This window comes from Maniola jurtina, chromosome 13 (genome assembly GCF_905333055.1).
Source record: "Maniola jurtina chromosome 13, ilManJurt1.1, whole genome shotgun sequence".
Classification (NCBI taxonomy): domain Eukaryota; kingdom Metazoa; phylum Arthropoda; class Insecta; order Lepidoptera; family Nymphalidae; genus Maniola; species Maniola jurtina.
This window is the reverse complement of record NC_060041.1, coordinates 14,680,562-14,697,297: the sequence shown is the minus strand read 5'-3', so window position 1 is coordinate 14,697,297 and position 16,736 is coordinate 14,680,562. Positions and strand designations below refer to the sequence as shown.

At 39.2% G+C, this 16,736-nt stretch overlaps 2 long non-coding RNA genes across 3 annotated transcripts in view; both read left to right on the top strand.

Moving 5' to 3' along the window:
• The window catches only part of LOC123870727, a 90,767-nt gene extending 78,493 nt beyond the window's left edge, over window positions 1-12,274 (top strand). For both annotated transcript variants that reach the window (XR_006797136.1, XR_006797135.1), the window contains exon 4: window positions 11,997-12,274. This is a non-coding gene — a long non-coding RNA (uncharacterized LOC123870727). The remainder of the gene's footprint in view (window positions 1-11,996) is intronic.
• A 317-nt stretch (window positions 12,275-12,591) lies between these two features.
• Window positions 12,592-16,736, top strand: LOC123870728. Its single transcript, XR_006797137.1, has 2 exons — window positions 12,592-12,959; window positions 16,385-16,736. It is a non-coding gene; the product is annotated as an uncharacterized LOC123870728 (long non-coding RNA).

Here is a 16,736-nt window from a genome sequence, read left to right as displayed (position 1 = left end):
AGATTGCAGTCAAGGGATAACTTGTACCTGAATAAAAAAAAAAACTAGCTGTCCCGGCTTCGCTCGAGAGGAGTTTTTGAAAATGGGTGATTCCACCACGGACTTTCCAAAAATCATGAAACGAGTACTTACTTCTTCATTTTTGACCTAAAGCCCAAATCTTCTAACTAATCTATCTATCTAACTTGATAAATGAATCTATGTAAATTCGTACTAAAGTTTAGAGGTTATATTCTAAGTTTATTTTACTCCTGAATGTTACAAAATAGTATGCTTACTTTTGTAAAACAGTCCGGCGTCCATAGCAACAACTTAAAAGTAGCACCCAAAGTTGTTAAAAGAAAATAAATGAAAAATAATAAACAAAAGCTCAAAGAGGAACTCTTAGGAGGAGGCGATAATCTTGTTGTATAACTTATCGCAATCGTAATTAAGTTGAAAGTCTAACAGCAATCTTATTAGATTTAGTTGGTAGCATGGGAAAATAAAGCAGAAAAGCTTTTCTCAAACGTCATCTGTCAGTTGGCCCCCAGCTGTGGCGACGGGAGGCTGTGTCGTGCCGTGAGACGAAATCTTGCGTATTTATTCACGAAATGTGAAAGAATTTGGAACCCTCGTAGCTTTAGTTTTAAGTGTATGTAATTGAATATCAACATTACATCATTATCTTACTAATTCAACAATTGACAGTCAAAAAGTGTATAATGGTAGGACCTAATTTGAACAAGTGCTTTGAGTTTTGAGTTTAAAATTATATTTTAGTTGGTGCTTTTGTGAAATGAATCTGTGAATGGTTTTACATTTACAAAAAAAGTCATGGGTATTGTAAGTTTCGTGCCCTCCAGGAAAGACCTGTGCAGTTATGGGTGAAAACAGAGTGATAATAATGAAATGTAAGTTTTTCTTGAGAATTTTAAGAATCTTCATCCTTTTTTAGGGTTCCGTACCTCAAAAGGAAAAACGGAACCCATATAGGATCACTTTGTTGTCTGTCTCTCTGTCTGTCTGTCGTGTCTGTCAAAAAAAACCTATAGGGTAATTCCCGTTGACCTAGAATCTAGAAATTTACTAGGTAGGTAGGTCTTATAAGTTATAGCACAAGTAAAGGAAAAATCAGAAAACCGTGAATGTGGCTATTTCACAAAAAAATGTTAAAATGTGTTTATCAAATATTAGTATTTTTAATTTTCAAAGTAAGATAACTATATACCAAGGGGGTATCATATATGAAAGGGCTTTACCTGTACATTCTAAAACAGATTATTATTTATTTTTATGCATAATAGTTTTTGACTTGTCGTGCAAATGTCGAAAACACACCTGAAGACGGAACACTCGTAAGCGAGTTTGACTCGCACTTCGCCGGATTTTTTCTAAAATCTGTGTAGCTTCAATCTTTGGGAAAACTGCAGTCAAGTATAGATACGCGGATATCCATAATCTTTGAAAGAGCTGTTTAGTCTGGGTTGGATTTAAGGACGGTTTATGCAAGGCTTAAAACTTCGTAGTGCACTCCAAACAAGAGTAGTTTGGCTCTCCTTTGAATACTAACCAATCAAACTCAATGTGTAGATACGTCCTAGGAAATGATATCTATATCTGTTGTTTTCTAGATTTCCTTTAAAATATTCAGTTTCAAATTTACACGGTCTAAAGAATTTAAATAAGTAGCATAAGTAGGTACAAATTTTAAAACCCGTGTAACTTTATAACTATGTAGTTATTTTTTTGGAAAACTGACAAAACATAGATTTATTAGTTTCTAGAATTCGTTTACAAAAGAAGTCGGTTAATTACGAGTACATGGAGTTTGATTGGTTAATATTCATGATTCAAATGAGATCCAAACATGTATGGTGTGAGACGTGACTCGCGAGTGACGGAGAGTCCTGTGTTGAAGCCATTTCTACTTATAAGTACGGGACGGTCACACAGTTCATTCATTTCTGAGAATACTTGCAGTTAATGCGATTACTAATTTCTTAGGAATATTATAGGAAAATCTTTTCAACTTAAGGTGTGTCATAATAAATGATAATAACATGTTGAAACAATTACTGGGGAATAACACAAGTGTAAATTAAAAATTTATAACACCCCCGAAGATATATAAAAGAGCTGATAACTTTCAAACGGCTGAACCGATTTTCTTGGATTATAGCTAAGAACACTCTCGATCAAGCCACCTTTCAAACAAAAAAACTAAATTAAAATCGGTTCTTTAGTTTAGGAGCTACGATGCCACAGACAGATACACAGATACACACGTCAAACTTATAACACCCCTCTTTTTGGGTCGGGGGTTAAAAACATTCGTGGCATAACTTTGATTAGAAACCGTGGGACTACGATAGCATCTTATTTTTCAATTTTCCTGAAAACTATTAGAACTGCGGCAACCTGCGCTCAGCGGGTTAGCGCGGGGGCTGTGCGGATGTGCGGGGCGGGGCGCCGCCACCCTGCTTGCCATCTCAACTTGTCGCGCACTAAACTTGGGTTTTCGTTTTGAACGTGTGAATTCTTTTGAAGGTTTGAATTCGACTTTTGTTTTTGACTTGATGAGGTAGGTAGGTATGGTGCTAGATGGCTAGATCAAATACGTTTTGAGATCTAACTCGCCATTTCAGCTCTGTGTCAACTGTCATATCAAAAGTAGGCACGACTTAACTCCCTTCTGCGGTGTTCCAATTTTTTAAATTATAGAATACTAACCATGTTTTTCATGACTTATGTTCCCCCATTCCGAACTAAGCGTAAAGCTTGTGCTAGGAGTAGGTACGACTATAGTGCAACGGGTGGGATTTGAACCGCCGCGCAACCTTTCGGAATTCAGTCCGCTCGTCAACCGTTGAGCTATTGAGGCATTTTACCATTAGATTACAACTTGGGGTTATTCAAAGGGCAGACCAACAAATTCCTGAAAGGCCGGCAACGCAGTGGAGGTTCCTCTGGTACCGGTTCACTGGCGGTAATCACTTAAGATCAGGTGACCCGTCTGCTCATTTGCTCGCTACTTTTATTTAGAAAAATTTATTGAAGGTTAACCGTACTTTTGACATGACAGTTTTTTGTGGCACAATGTCGCAAAGTTCCTCTATCGATAAAAAAAAAATTACGCAAATCGGTTCAGAAATCTCGGAGCTATCAGTGCATAGGTAGAAAAACACAACTCCACCATTTTTAAAGTCGGTTAAAAAAGTAGCCTATGTTACTCCTTGGTTAATCCTCTATACCTACTTGTCTGTGAAAGTCCCGTCAAAATAGGTTCAGCCATTCCGAAGATTAGCCCGTTCAAACAGATAGTCACTTCATTTTATTAACTAGAAAAGAAGTATAGATACAAGTTAGCCCTTGACTGCAATCTCACCTGGTGGTAAGTGATGATACAGTCTAAGATAGAAGCGGGCTAACCTGAAAGGAATATGGAAGTTTTCATAAAACCCATACTCCTTTGGTTTCTACACGGCATAGTACCGGAACGCTAAATCGCTTGGCGGCACGGCTATGCCTACGGTATAGCCCCCGGGCTGTGTGCATGACTGAGGACGTGCAGTGGGAGACGCTGGCGCTGCTGGTCGCATGGGCGGTGACGCCGGCGCGCTGGAGCGTGTAGGTCGCGGCCGTCCGCTGTCTGCGCGCCGTTGTTCGCGTCCACCGCTGCCCAGATACATACTAAAATATACCGTACAATATTTCATACTCTAGATTACCTTATGCCCGCGACTAGTGAAAATGACTCCTTTTACAACCTCTCAACCTGCCAAGGGTCACTGAAGAGAATAGAGATCTCTTATCCATACTAATATTATAGATGCGAAAGTGTGTCTGTCTGTCTGTCGTCTGCTACGCTTTCACGGCTCAACCGCTGTATCCTAAGTATGTAACTTAGGATACATTCCGGGGAAGGACATAGGCTACTTTTTATCCCGGAATAACAAACAGTTCCCGCGGGATTCCTTGATCGATTCGTATGAAATTTGGTACCGAGGTAGCTTGCTTCCCTGTTATTGCAATAGACAACTTTTCATCCCGGAAAATCAAACAGTTCCTACGGGTTCTTTAAAAACCTAAGTCCACGCGGACGAAGTCGCGGGCATCCTCTAGTAAATAATAAATAAAAAAAACCGGCCCAGTGCGAGCCAGACTTGCGCACCGAGGGTTCCGTACTCGAGTATTATTTCCGACATTTTGCTCGATAAATCAAAAAATATTATGCATAAAAATAAATAAGGCGTTTCCAGTATAATAATAGTAGTAATAATTTGGTAGCCAATATGCCCCCAGTTAAACCATTGAACAAATAAACAGTCGGAGTGATGGGAGTCTAGCATTCGTTTCAATTTAGGTATTGTGTGGGTTCACGACCTTGGGCCCTTGACCCGCTGTCCGGCGCGGTTCCACTGCGCTGTCGTCGAGTGCAGCTCGCCCGTGACATTGCTGGGGGTCGCGACTCCTTCCCAACCCATCCATTCTATACTACACTATCACACTATATCCTCCATACTTACTCCATACTTAATATTATAAATGCGAAAGTGTGTCTGTCTGTCTGTTACCTTTTCACGGCCCAACAGTTTAACCGATTCTGACGAAATTTGGTACAGGGTTAGCTTATATCCCGGGGACGGACATAGGCTACTTTTTATCCCGGAAAATCAAAGAGTTCCCACGGGATTCCCGAAAACCCATCCGTTTAACCGATTTCTACAAAAGGTACCGAGGTAGCTTGCGTCCCTGTAATTGACATAGGCAACTTTTTATTATGGAAAATCAAACAGTTTCCACGGGATCTTAAAAACCTAAATCCACGCAGACGAAGTCGCGGGCATCCACTAGTAATATTATAAAGGTGATTTGTGTGTATGTTTGTTACTCTTTCACGCAAAATCGACCGGACGGATTTGAAAAGAGTAAAGATAGATACTTTTTATTCCGGATAATTAAAAAGTTCTAAATGCGAAACTGTGTTCGTTTGTCGGTTTGTTTGCTTGCTTTTCACAGTCCAACAGTTTAACCGATTTGATACAGAGTACAGAGTAGCTTAAACCCCGGGGACGGACATTAATTTTTATCCCGGAAAGTCAAAGTTCTCACGGGATTTTTCAAGTTCCATCCGTTTAACCGATTCATATGAAATTTAGCTTAGTCCCGGGGATTCACATTATACAATTTTTTCCCACGGAATTTTTGATAACCTTAATCCACGCAGATGAAGTCGCGGGCATCACCTAGTCCCGGATCTTCACACGACTTCGACTCGTTTAAGTTACGATTTCGATAAGAAATTAATCAAATAACAACCAGTAATGGGAGGTATCAGTAATAGGAGTAACAACGCGTATTCTAATCTCACCGGTTGATCTATTGTACTTGTAACCACTGATGCCTTCAGAAGGGGTAAGGGCCGTGATAATTTAATGTTGTCAACAAAATAAAACACGAATAGCTTCCATAGTTCAATCGTTTAAGCGGACTGAAATCCGAGAGATCGTGGTTCACCAGGTTCAATTATTTTTGTTTAGAGCACAAATGGGAATATTTTGTTGAGTTTAGTTTCATCGTTGTCCTAATCTCAATCGATTTTACAAACTGCTTTCGATTCGTTAAAAAAATCTATAGGGTTGTTTTTCCTAAGCCCGGCGCTTCAGACTTTCAGGAGTCAGGTTTTCACTCGTATTATATCATGGTTTCATTGTCAGTTTACTAGAGGCCGGATGGGCTGTGTGTAGTGCGCTTCTAATGAACTTCAGCGAAAACCTACTTGTATACCTTTTCTTCAAGATGAGAAATAACGGAATAGGTATACCTCCTTACCATTCTGATACCACTGGTTCGGTTCACTAGAGAGAGAACCAGCAAGAAACTCAGTGGTTGCTCTTTTAAAAATTCAATTAACTCTCCTCATTACGTGGTCTACTGTTACTGAATGAAATTGATAAAACATGTTTTTAGATAAACCTGTGGTTTTTAGGGTTCCGTAGCCAAATGGCAAAAAACGGAACCCTTATAGATTCGTCATGTCTGTCTGTCTGTCTGTCTGTCCGTCCGTCCTACTTTTTTACTTATTATATAATAATAGCTAGTTTCCATTCTAAAACACCGTTCCACGGAAGAGCAGATGGCGCATGCTTTTTTCTAAATGACTAAAAATTCGCTTATTTGTCCCCAAAATTAGTTTCCCTTTATATTCCACCCTTCTACAACCCTAGCGTTTCGAACAATATATCAAAAAAAAAAATCAATATGGTAGCGAAAATCAATAAGATCGATCGCGCCGTGACCGAATTTAAACTTTTATGGCATTTGTTACAAAAATTGAAAAAATAATGATTTGTTACCCGGGGGTCGTAGACGCTTCCAAGCTGTTGTTCGGTTTATGTTATAAGTGATACAAACATGTTTCGGTGCTAAAAAAGCGGTGACAGTCTGTTGGTTAAGACGTTGGCCATCTATTCGGTAGGTCGAAGGTTCGATCCCGGGCACGCACCTATAACTCTTCGGAGCGTTTTAAGCAATTCTTTATATTATATGTACTTACTAAATAGTAATAAAAAATTGTAGGGCTAAAATCATAATATAATATGGGCATTTTCCGAATTTTCCATGAAGCCCTGATCGATTTCTATATCATTCAAGTGAAAAACAGAATCCTACTGATATTTTAAACGCGATAGTTTGTATGTGTGGATGGATGTTTGTTACACTTTCACACAAAAAAAACTACTGGACGGATTTGGCTGAATTTGGAGATAAATTATACCCTGGATTAACACACAGGCTACTTTTTATCCCGGAAAATCAATGAGTTCCCGTGTGATTTTTAAAACCCTATATCCACGAGAACTACGTCGCGGGCATCAGCTAGTAATGAATAATCACACTATCGATCAAGCAGCTTGTTAAAAATATGCGTAGGACGTCAGGCGAAACAATCAAATTGGTAATTAATAAAATCTCATTGTACTTATTTGTAATTTATAATATAAGTATACCTATTTTTTTCTCGAGAGTATCGCTAGGGGCTAGAAATTGTTTACTGAATAGTAATATCATGAGATCATGAATTCTATAGGCTCCTTACGGTGAGAGCCTAGTGACTAAAACGTCTACCTTCTAGTCTAAGGCTCCGGGGTTGGATTCCGAGCACTTGCCACTAACTTTTCATAGTCATGAGAAGTAAATATCACTTGCTTCAACGGTGAAGGAAAACATCGTGAGAAAACCTTCTAACTAAATGTGTCTAAAGTCTGAAAATTGCCACTAGGCCAGCGAGGCGGACTACGGAAGTAAACCCGTGCTCAGTAGTGAGCTGATGATGGGCTGATGATGTAATATCGCTTGCACCATATAGTATAACTAACTGCAAAATAGTAGGCTGTATATAACAAATAGCTACTGTTTGTGTGTTCGCAACTTTTGCACGTCTTGTGTACTAACTAGATCAATCCCGCGAATCTGCGTCCGTGAATTTGGTTTTTTTAAATTCTTTAGGAACTCTTTGATTTTCTGGGATAAAAAGTTGTCTTTGTTAGTTTCCGGGACGCGAGCTACCTCTGTAACCATATAAATCGGTTAGATTGTTAGACTGTGAAAAGCTAGCAGACAGATAGACAGACAGACGTACTTTCGCATTTATAATAATATTAAGTATGGAAGTATGGATAGTATGAATGGATGTCAAGTGATTCCAAGGAGGTTTTCTCATTATTTACAACATTTGTTGAGAAAGGTTTATGTAGCACATTCACTTCGATGTATAGAATACGCAAACAACCCGTGCGAAGCCGGGGCGAGGCAGCTAGTGAGAAATAATTTGTTTCGAAGAGAGAAGCGGTTTTTAAGAGCTGTGTCACGATTCATCAGACAGACGTGTGGTCTAAAGAAAGAGATGTAGCGATTCTTTAGTCGCTATTTTTTTTAGAAAAAAATTATCAACATCATACTTAATAATTGATAATTATTTATCATTGATGTACCCAAAAAAATTGCTATGCTTTATACACATTATATTTGACGCTATGAATGTTTTTTTTATTATATAAGGCAGTACCGTGGCTGGTCAGCCAAGGCTGTCTATCAGTCGATAGGCAAACTGCCTAAACTGGTGGGTCTAGAATTTGCAATTTGTAATCTAGGTTTTCTCTATGATGTGCTTTAAGAAATGATTCTAGATCTTAAATACAGAAGCCACGGTAATTAGCTACGAGTAGTTTGTTGACAAGATCGTCGACCATTTTTCTTTTCAGATTGCTTAAAAACACGTTAATAGAGCTATTATCAAAGAGGTGCCTCTTTGATAATAGCTCTATTTTAACGTGTTATTTTATTAGAAGAGTTTCTAGTTAGTCAAATATGTTATGAAGACGTTTCCAAAGAAAATACTGGATCCATCCCTTTATTTCGGATCGCGGACTAAAATCCGATGTGTGGGTCGACATGTCTACATGACTCCCCCGTACTTTTGTGCGCTCCTGTCTGTCGATGTCCTCGGCTATTCGGGAGACTTTTTGCACGGCGTTCTATTTGTCCCTCGTTTGCGTTATTTGATGCAGTTGTAAGTGATCTATTTTGACGGACAATACCCCGAGGACTCTCCCCCGTCTATGCAGGCTGTCATCAAGCGTTCCCGCGCTCGCCACCGCTACCTCCTATGCTAGGCACCACATTGCCTTAAATCCGGTTTGTGCGCCGACTGAAAAAATGTCTGCCGCCGGTCTACCGCCGACCGACGAGTGTCGGGCGACGACTGACTAGCTACCGTCCGAGAGATGCCGTACACTAGAGGCGGCGATGGCTACACGAAGTCTTTGTCATTCAGAAAACCGGTCACGTACGACTTGAGCCGCACACGAAAGGTTCCGCACCATCGAACAACAAATAATAATTTTTAATTATTTTTTTTTTTTTTTTGATGTCACCAGTGGAAAAAATCCAAAAACCGTGAATCTAGTTACTAACCACATATTCCCTTTACTTATGCTCTAAGACGTTGCTACCTCTTACCTTCGGTCCACGGGTACTACCCCATAGGTTTTGATTCCCTTGGCGGATCCTGCAGATAGACAGGCAGACCACAAAGTGAATAAGAGTTCCTTTTTTCTCTAAAACACGGAAAACCCTAAACCCTTACTCTTACTCTATCTATCAATAATATCGTTTGCTAGCTTTTCATAACCCATCCGTTTTACTGATTTTGACGAAAGGTACGGAAATCCCGGAAACTTAAAGTAAAAAGTTAAAAACTTTTTTTTTTTCTTTCTTTATTTATTTAAGGGCTTTGATACATTTAAAAGTACATGTCAGCCCTATTATAATCTAATTAAATACAACAATACAACAAAATTCTTAATCTAACAAAATAAGTCTTCCTCACTATCCATAATTTGATTTAGAAAGCAGCCATGTGCCAGATGTCATTATCCCCAAACCAAACCGAAATATACTTCATAATCTCCTCAATAACAAAACCAATAAATGCTTTAATCTTTTCTTCGAAAGTGCAGTCCGACAAATATATCTCTTTCAATTTTTGAATTAATTTCATATAATTTATGCTACCTTTTTTTCTCTCGAATTTGTTCTTCTCATTGCCTTTGTTTTCATCATCACACTCATCCATGGGCATACCTGTATTACTTTCTTTCTTCTCTTCACCACTGCTTCCTGTTTTCGTATTATTCTTATTTCGTTTCCTAATCTTCTTATTTCGTTTTAAAAGTTAAAAACTTAAATCTACGTGAATGAAGTTGCGAGCATGATACCTACTTGGAATAGAGATAGCTGCATCCTGGAGACTGGCAATAGGCTATTTTTTATCCCGGAAAATGAAGTTGCTGGCATCATTTAGTAGTTTGAAGACTTAGACTGAGATCCATAGAATGCAATTTGACTTTGCTCAGACTTAAGACACTGTTAAAACGAGACAGCGATACCGCTGGCATACATTTGTCTTGTTTTAACTGAAACTTAAGTCTAAGCAAAGTCAAAGTACGCTCTATAGTTTCAACCTTATAGTTACGTTCATATGTATTCGTTCCAGTACGTATTTGGCTAAATAGAGGGTGGTTTTTGAAACCCGATATAATGTGGTCCGCTCCTCTATGGTCTACAACTCCCTGTCGGGCCAGACAGCCAGGAGGGCCATACGCACGCAATGTGAACCTCTTTTTATGCCACGAGGAACTGTCGTTAGGACTTCTTGTGGGTTTCGTTTGCTTTAACCGACTTCAAAACGGAGATTTCTAAGACATTAAGGGTTTATTACTTTCACTACACTAAACTATGCATATGACGCATCGGGCGCGATTCCAAGAAAATGCAGGTTTGAATCCTGCCGGTTCTGCAATTTTTGATATTTTTTTTTTAATTAGTGCCCATTTATAATTAGGAAGTGTGACACGAGTCACACAGGCGCGTGTATCGTGTAGGTGTACTGACTACTGTTGCCAGTCAGTGTCAGCGAGACGTAGCGTGACGTCACGACGATGTCGCCGGATGTGGCGCAGACATGCAGCGTGGCATTCTTGTCCACAACAACACGCCACTGCCTGCGCCCAGCTCGAACCTTGACCTCACCACCGCGCCCTTTATTTTATTTATTACTAGCCGATGCCCGCGACTCCGTCCGCGTGGATTTAGGTTTTCTAAAAATCCCGTGGAACTCTATGCTTTTCCGGGATAAAAAGTTGCCGAAGTCAATTTCCGGGGCGTAAGCTACCTCTGTACCTTTCATATAAATCGGTTAAACGGATAGATCCTTAAGAATCTCGCACGAACTCTTTGATTTTCCGGGATTAAAAGTAGCCTATGCCCTTCCCCGGGATGTAAGCTATTTCTGTACTAAATTTCATAAAATTGGTTCAGTGGTTGAGCAGTGAAAACGTTACAGACAGACACACAGACACACTTTCGCATTTATAATATTAAACCTAGAGAGTTTCCGGTGCACCAACAGCAAGTGCACAAAGCGCCTCTACCCGCGCCGGGACACGACACTTTGTTCAAGCATTATAAACAATAACTTGAGATGATATACCTACCTACTCAAAATAAATTATTTCGGAGAGATTTCCAAAATTCGTAAATTCCACTTCCGCTGTAACTTTTAAGCTTTAACTAAAAAAGTAAACTATGTCAAATGTTCACGACGTCATATCTATGTATTTCATACCAGTTTGACCATTTGAAGTTGCTGATTTTTCTAGCTGTAGGCATATCTTTAAATTGGCCGTCAGCACAAGTAGCAAATATGCGCTACACTAACACTACCTACCCACACGTTTGTTTCTCAGAAAATAGTAATGATAGAGCATGCATGACCCATAGAATTCCATGACCGCCATGCTCTATCATCATCATCATAATCAATCCATCGCCGGCGCGCGGCTCTCCTCTAAGAATGAGAAGAATTTAGACTATAGTCCACCACGATGAACCAAGACGGATTGACAGACTACACAAACCTTTGAGAACATTATGGAGAACTCGGGCATGTAGGTTTTCTCGTTTTCCTTCGCCGTTAAAGTGATATAAATATTTAACGCACACCGAAAAGTTAGAACCCCGGACCCGCTGACATAAAGGCCGATGTTTTTAACCACTAGGCTATAACCGCTTTAAAGGAAATAGGCAAAGGAAATATTTCATACTAGATGATGCCCGCGCCTTCGTCTGCCTGGATTTAGGTTTTAATAAAAATCCTGTGGAAACTCTGCTTTTCCGGGATAAAAAGTTGGCTATGTCAATTTCCGGGATGCAAGCTACCTCTGCACCAAATGTCATATAAATCAATTAAACGGATGGGCCTTTAAGAATCCCATGGAATCTCTTTGATTTTCTGGGATAAAAGTAGCGTGTGTCCTTTCCCGGGATGTAAGCTAACTCTGTACCTTTCATGAAAATCGGTTAAACTGTTAGTTCGTAAAAAGCTAGTATATACATTTATAATATTGTATGGATAAAAAAATAGTTTTAACACGAAAAATCTCTTGTTCCAGATGACCTGGATGTCACACGACGCACCGCCTGCTCCTGGAAGACCAAGACGACAGTGTCGCCCGCACCCGACTAACTGACTGCTATCCTGCTGCTTAGCGCCTCACGCCTCAATACAAAAGATATTATGATGCTTTGGAGGGTGATATTATAGTGTAGGTACAAGACGATGACAAGTAGATGAACCGTTTCACAGGTAGCATGTGAAAATTGTGAAACTCTCATGCATGCAGGTTTCCTCATCATGATTTGCTTATCGAATCAAAAAAAAAAGAAAGCCAAGTGCGAGTCAGACTCGCGCACCGAGGGTTCCGTACTCGGGTAATTTTTCCGACTTTTTGCACGATAAATCAAAAACATGCATCAAATGTATAAAAATAAATAACTGAAAAAATAAAAAACTGTTTTAGAATGTTTTACAGGTACATGTGCCCTTTTATATGATACCCCACTTGATAGATATAGTTATCTTACTTTGAAAATTTGAAAATACTAATTATTTGCTCATGAACACATTTCAATTATATTTTTTCTGATGCAACCACAAATTCACGGTTTTCAGATTTTTCCCTTTACTTGTGCTATACGACCTACCTTACTGCCAAATTTCATTAGTCAACATGAAGTAACCTATAGGTTTTCTTGACAGACACGAGAGACGGACAGACAGACAGATAACAAAGTGCAGATCTCCTATAAAGGTACTATTTTTCCTATTGAGGTACGGAATCCTAATAAAGACGGTTTGAAATGATCTCAGCCCTTGAAACATGTTTATTCAAATAAATTACAGATCTTTGGGCTTTGCCAGTTTCATTTGTCATCGTCTTTGAATGTTAATCAAATGTGCAATATTAGAGTTGATGCTCTTGCTAGATCGTACAGTCAGTTAGTCTGGACGAAGCCTTAGCGAAGACGTGAAGTTGCAAGGAATCTGTGCTGACTGAAAATACATATATGAAGAGGTAATGTACTTAATGTCACTTTTTCTTTCTGCATGCACGTTTGATAGCAAAAACGTGCCTAGTTCCTGAGCTAATAACAATAATTCAACCCCTCCGTCACACGCTCCATACAAACGTAGTTAGGTTCTCATTCGAATCTTAATCAATCAATCTCGATGTAATTTGTAGAAACGTTCGAGAAACTATAATATATTTTACGTCTGTGGTTTGCCAGTTTTCCATAAATTAAATTACACCTGTTGTATTTTGAAACTACATATTTTAACGGAAATGTGGAAAACCACAGACAGATATAACACAACACTACAACTTACGCCCCCGACTTCGTCCGCGCGGACCACACGAATTCTAAACTCCTATTTTACCCCCGTAGAATTTTCAAAAATCCTTTTATAGGGGATTTCTCGTCATAACTTATAATAGTTCTGCATGCCAAATTTCAGCCTAATCCGTCCAGTAGTTTGAGCTGTGCGTTGAAAGATCAGTCACTCAGCTTTTCCTTTTATACAATTGGTTGTTATTCAAATAAGAGCCTAACTACGTTTGTGTGGAGTGCACTACGAACTTCGCCCACACTCCACACTCCACAGTAACTCGAACCCGAAACCTAAAGTAGTGACAATTTTAAATCCAGCAAGTCGATCAGCTGTCTAGACGGCCTCCCCCGCGCCCCGCCGCCCCCCGCCACCCCCCGCCGCCACCCGCCGCCCCCCCGCCACCCCCCGCCCCCCAGTCTAGACGGGCGGCAGACCACCCCACCTGTGTAGTGTTCAGCTCAGCAGCTAAGTCAATAGTCATAAGGGAGCGATTAGTCAAATATTTATGGTATTACTGGATGCCGACCTACCTGGTCGGCTCCGCATGGCTAGGATATCTTTGCCGATTTAATCGGAAATCAACTCAGTTCGGGAGATTCATACTAATAAAGGTTCCAAAAGAATTTTCAGATTTGCCATAACACAAAAAAACATTGTATAAAAAGTAAAAACACACTTATTAGTAGAGGGATGACGAGGGATTCCATAGTGACAAAGTAGCCTGAAAGCAACCGGCTAAGATTTCCAACTATAGATGGTATAGTTGTATTGTAACTTTTTATGAGTTGAAAAAAGCCACTGCTGAGTTTATTGCTGGCTCTTTTCAGTAAAATCTATATTCCGAATCCATTGATTCGGAATATAGATTTCTGCTAAATCTGCTATAGATTAATGCTAAATCTGTAACTCTACCATTGTAGAGTTACAGATTTAGCATAAAATCCCACGAGCTGTCCTACATGAGAGGACATTTTGATTTTTGATGTTTAACCTTATTGTACATTTATTTCTTCCTCATGAATTAGTTTCCCTTTAGGTGGAAACAGAATGAAAATTCCTACAAACATTCCAGACAAAAATACATTTTTGCTGCAGCATGTTTTGCTTATTTCTAAGTATAACTTGATGGCCTGCTCGTTACAGCATTGAAGTAGGATATACTCAAATCGCTGCTTTATAGTGTTAAGGTTTTTAGGTTTTTATGTCAGACAAAAATACATTTTTGCTGCAGCATGTTTTGCTTATTTATAAGTATAACTTGATGGCCTGCTCTTTACAGAATTGATGTAAGATATACTCAAGTCGCTGCTTTGTGTTAAATTGTTATGTGTATGTTTAGTTTGTTAACGTCATAGAACACCATTTTAGTACAGAATAGCCGTCCTATACATTTAATTCAATAGCGACAAGGCTGCAGAGTTCAAATACTGTTAGTCAGTCGCTAAAACAATTTTAATATCCCAAATGAACCGTATCAAATACCGTCTTGTTCGACTTACGCACAAAAACGAGCATGGGGTTTTTTGCGAAAAAGACGTAAAAAACCGCCATTGTACATCTAAGCAACAGCTGTTCGCTTTCTCACGGCAGCTTTTTGTGCTTTTTGCAATTTTTCGCGTTGGCAACACCTGTTTTGATTTTAATATCGGGTGTGAATTGGAAGATACTAATAATATAATTATCTATCTACTCTTAAAATAAATAATTTATGATAATATAGATTAAATTACCTTCTTTAGTATAAGTACTTTATCCAATTTCTAAGCGGTGATAATCATCATTAACATACATCGGCCCACTACTGAACACGGGTCTCTGCTCATGAGCAAGGTTTCGGCCAGAGTCCACCACGCTGGCTGCGGATTGGTAGACTCCGTACAACTTTGAGGACTTTATGGAGAAACTCTCAGGCATGCAGGTTTCCTCACGCTGTTTTTCTTCACCGCTAAAACAAATGATATTAAATTGCTTAAAATGCACATAACTCGGAAAAGTTAGAAGGTTGAACCCGGGACTCTCAAATAGGAGATCGACGCGGCGTCTCACCACTGGGCTATCGCCGCTTTTAAGGGTTCCGTACGCAAAAGGTAAAAACGGGGCCCTATTAATGTCATTCTCCTGCCTTTCTGTCTGTCTGTCTCTAACTCTTAAACGAAAAGAGTTACAAACCTGAAATTTTGGTGTTTGGTGTAGAACCTTGACCCAAAAGCGAATATTGAATTAGAAATTCAATTGAATCCATACATGAAAATAAAGCCCGTTTTTTTCCTTGCCCTAGCATGTGGGGTATCATTCTCTAAAGCTCATTGAGAGTCTTAGTAGAGTATGTTTTTTTTTCGTTTTTAGGGTTCCGTACCTCAAGAGGAAAAAGAAACTCTTATAGGATCACTTCGTTGTAGCTGTCTGTCCTGTCTGACAATTTGGGGAAATCAAACCTATAAAGTACTACCCGTTGACCTACAATCATGAAACTTGGAAGGTAGCAATGTCTTAAATAGTATAAGTAAAGGAAAAATATCTAAAACTGAGAAGTATTCTCGTACTATGGTGCGGAACCCTTCGTGTACGAGTCCAACTCGCACTTGAACGGTTTTTTTAATCTTTAAAAATTGAAATGGGAGGCTGTCAAAGTCAGTTTTAGACCATTCATTTTGCTTATCTCAAAAACTAAACTAAATAAATAAGGTGAAATGAAGGAGATTGTAGGGTGTGACCTGTGACCAAAACTTAATTATGTACGGAACCCTAAATGAGCCAGGCTCGACTCGCACTTGACCCGATGTAGCTACCACCTACTACCAAACAAATAATTGTAAAAAGTGTGTAAATTGCCTTTTTGAACAAATTTTATTGTCACATTCGCAACAAAGGGAGACAAAGAATAGATGGAATCCAATGTTAACCTACACTCGTACCTCTAACAGTACTAGTGGGTATAGTCCATGGGGTTTTTTGTAATATAACGGATTTTTTGAGATTAGCCAGTTTCCTGGGTCGGAAGTGAGACATCAAAATGCTCGATATCATGAGCAACAATACAAATCTGGTCTTGATTTATATTCTTAGTTTTACAATGCAACATTAACTCGCTTTTTCGCCTATTTTCAGGGCGGCGACAATGCGGCGTCGTGACGTCATCGAAGTATACCTGTGCCTCAAGCATTCATGGAAAAAAGGAAAAGGTCATTCTCAGCCCAAAAAAATAACATCTGTGGCATCACCACATCACCTGTGGTAACAGCCCAAAAGTAACATTTTGGGCACGAACTTTTCTCCATTTTCTTTTTACACTCTAAATACTCTAGATTTATCAATATTATTTCTCCATCCACATTTTCATTTGTTTCAAAAAAAAAATTATCTACAATGTATCAAATTGGTTTCTTTAGTTTAATAGAACTGCATGTAAGGTAAAAAAAAAAAACTACAACTTACAAACATCTTTGACACCACGTCAGAG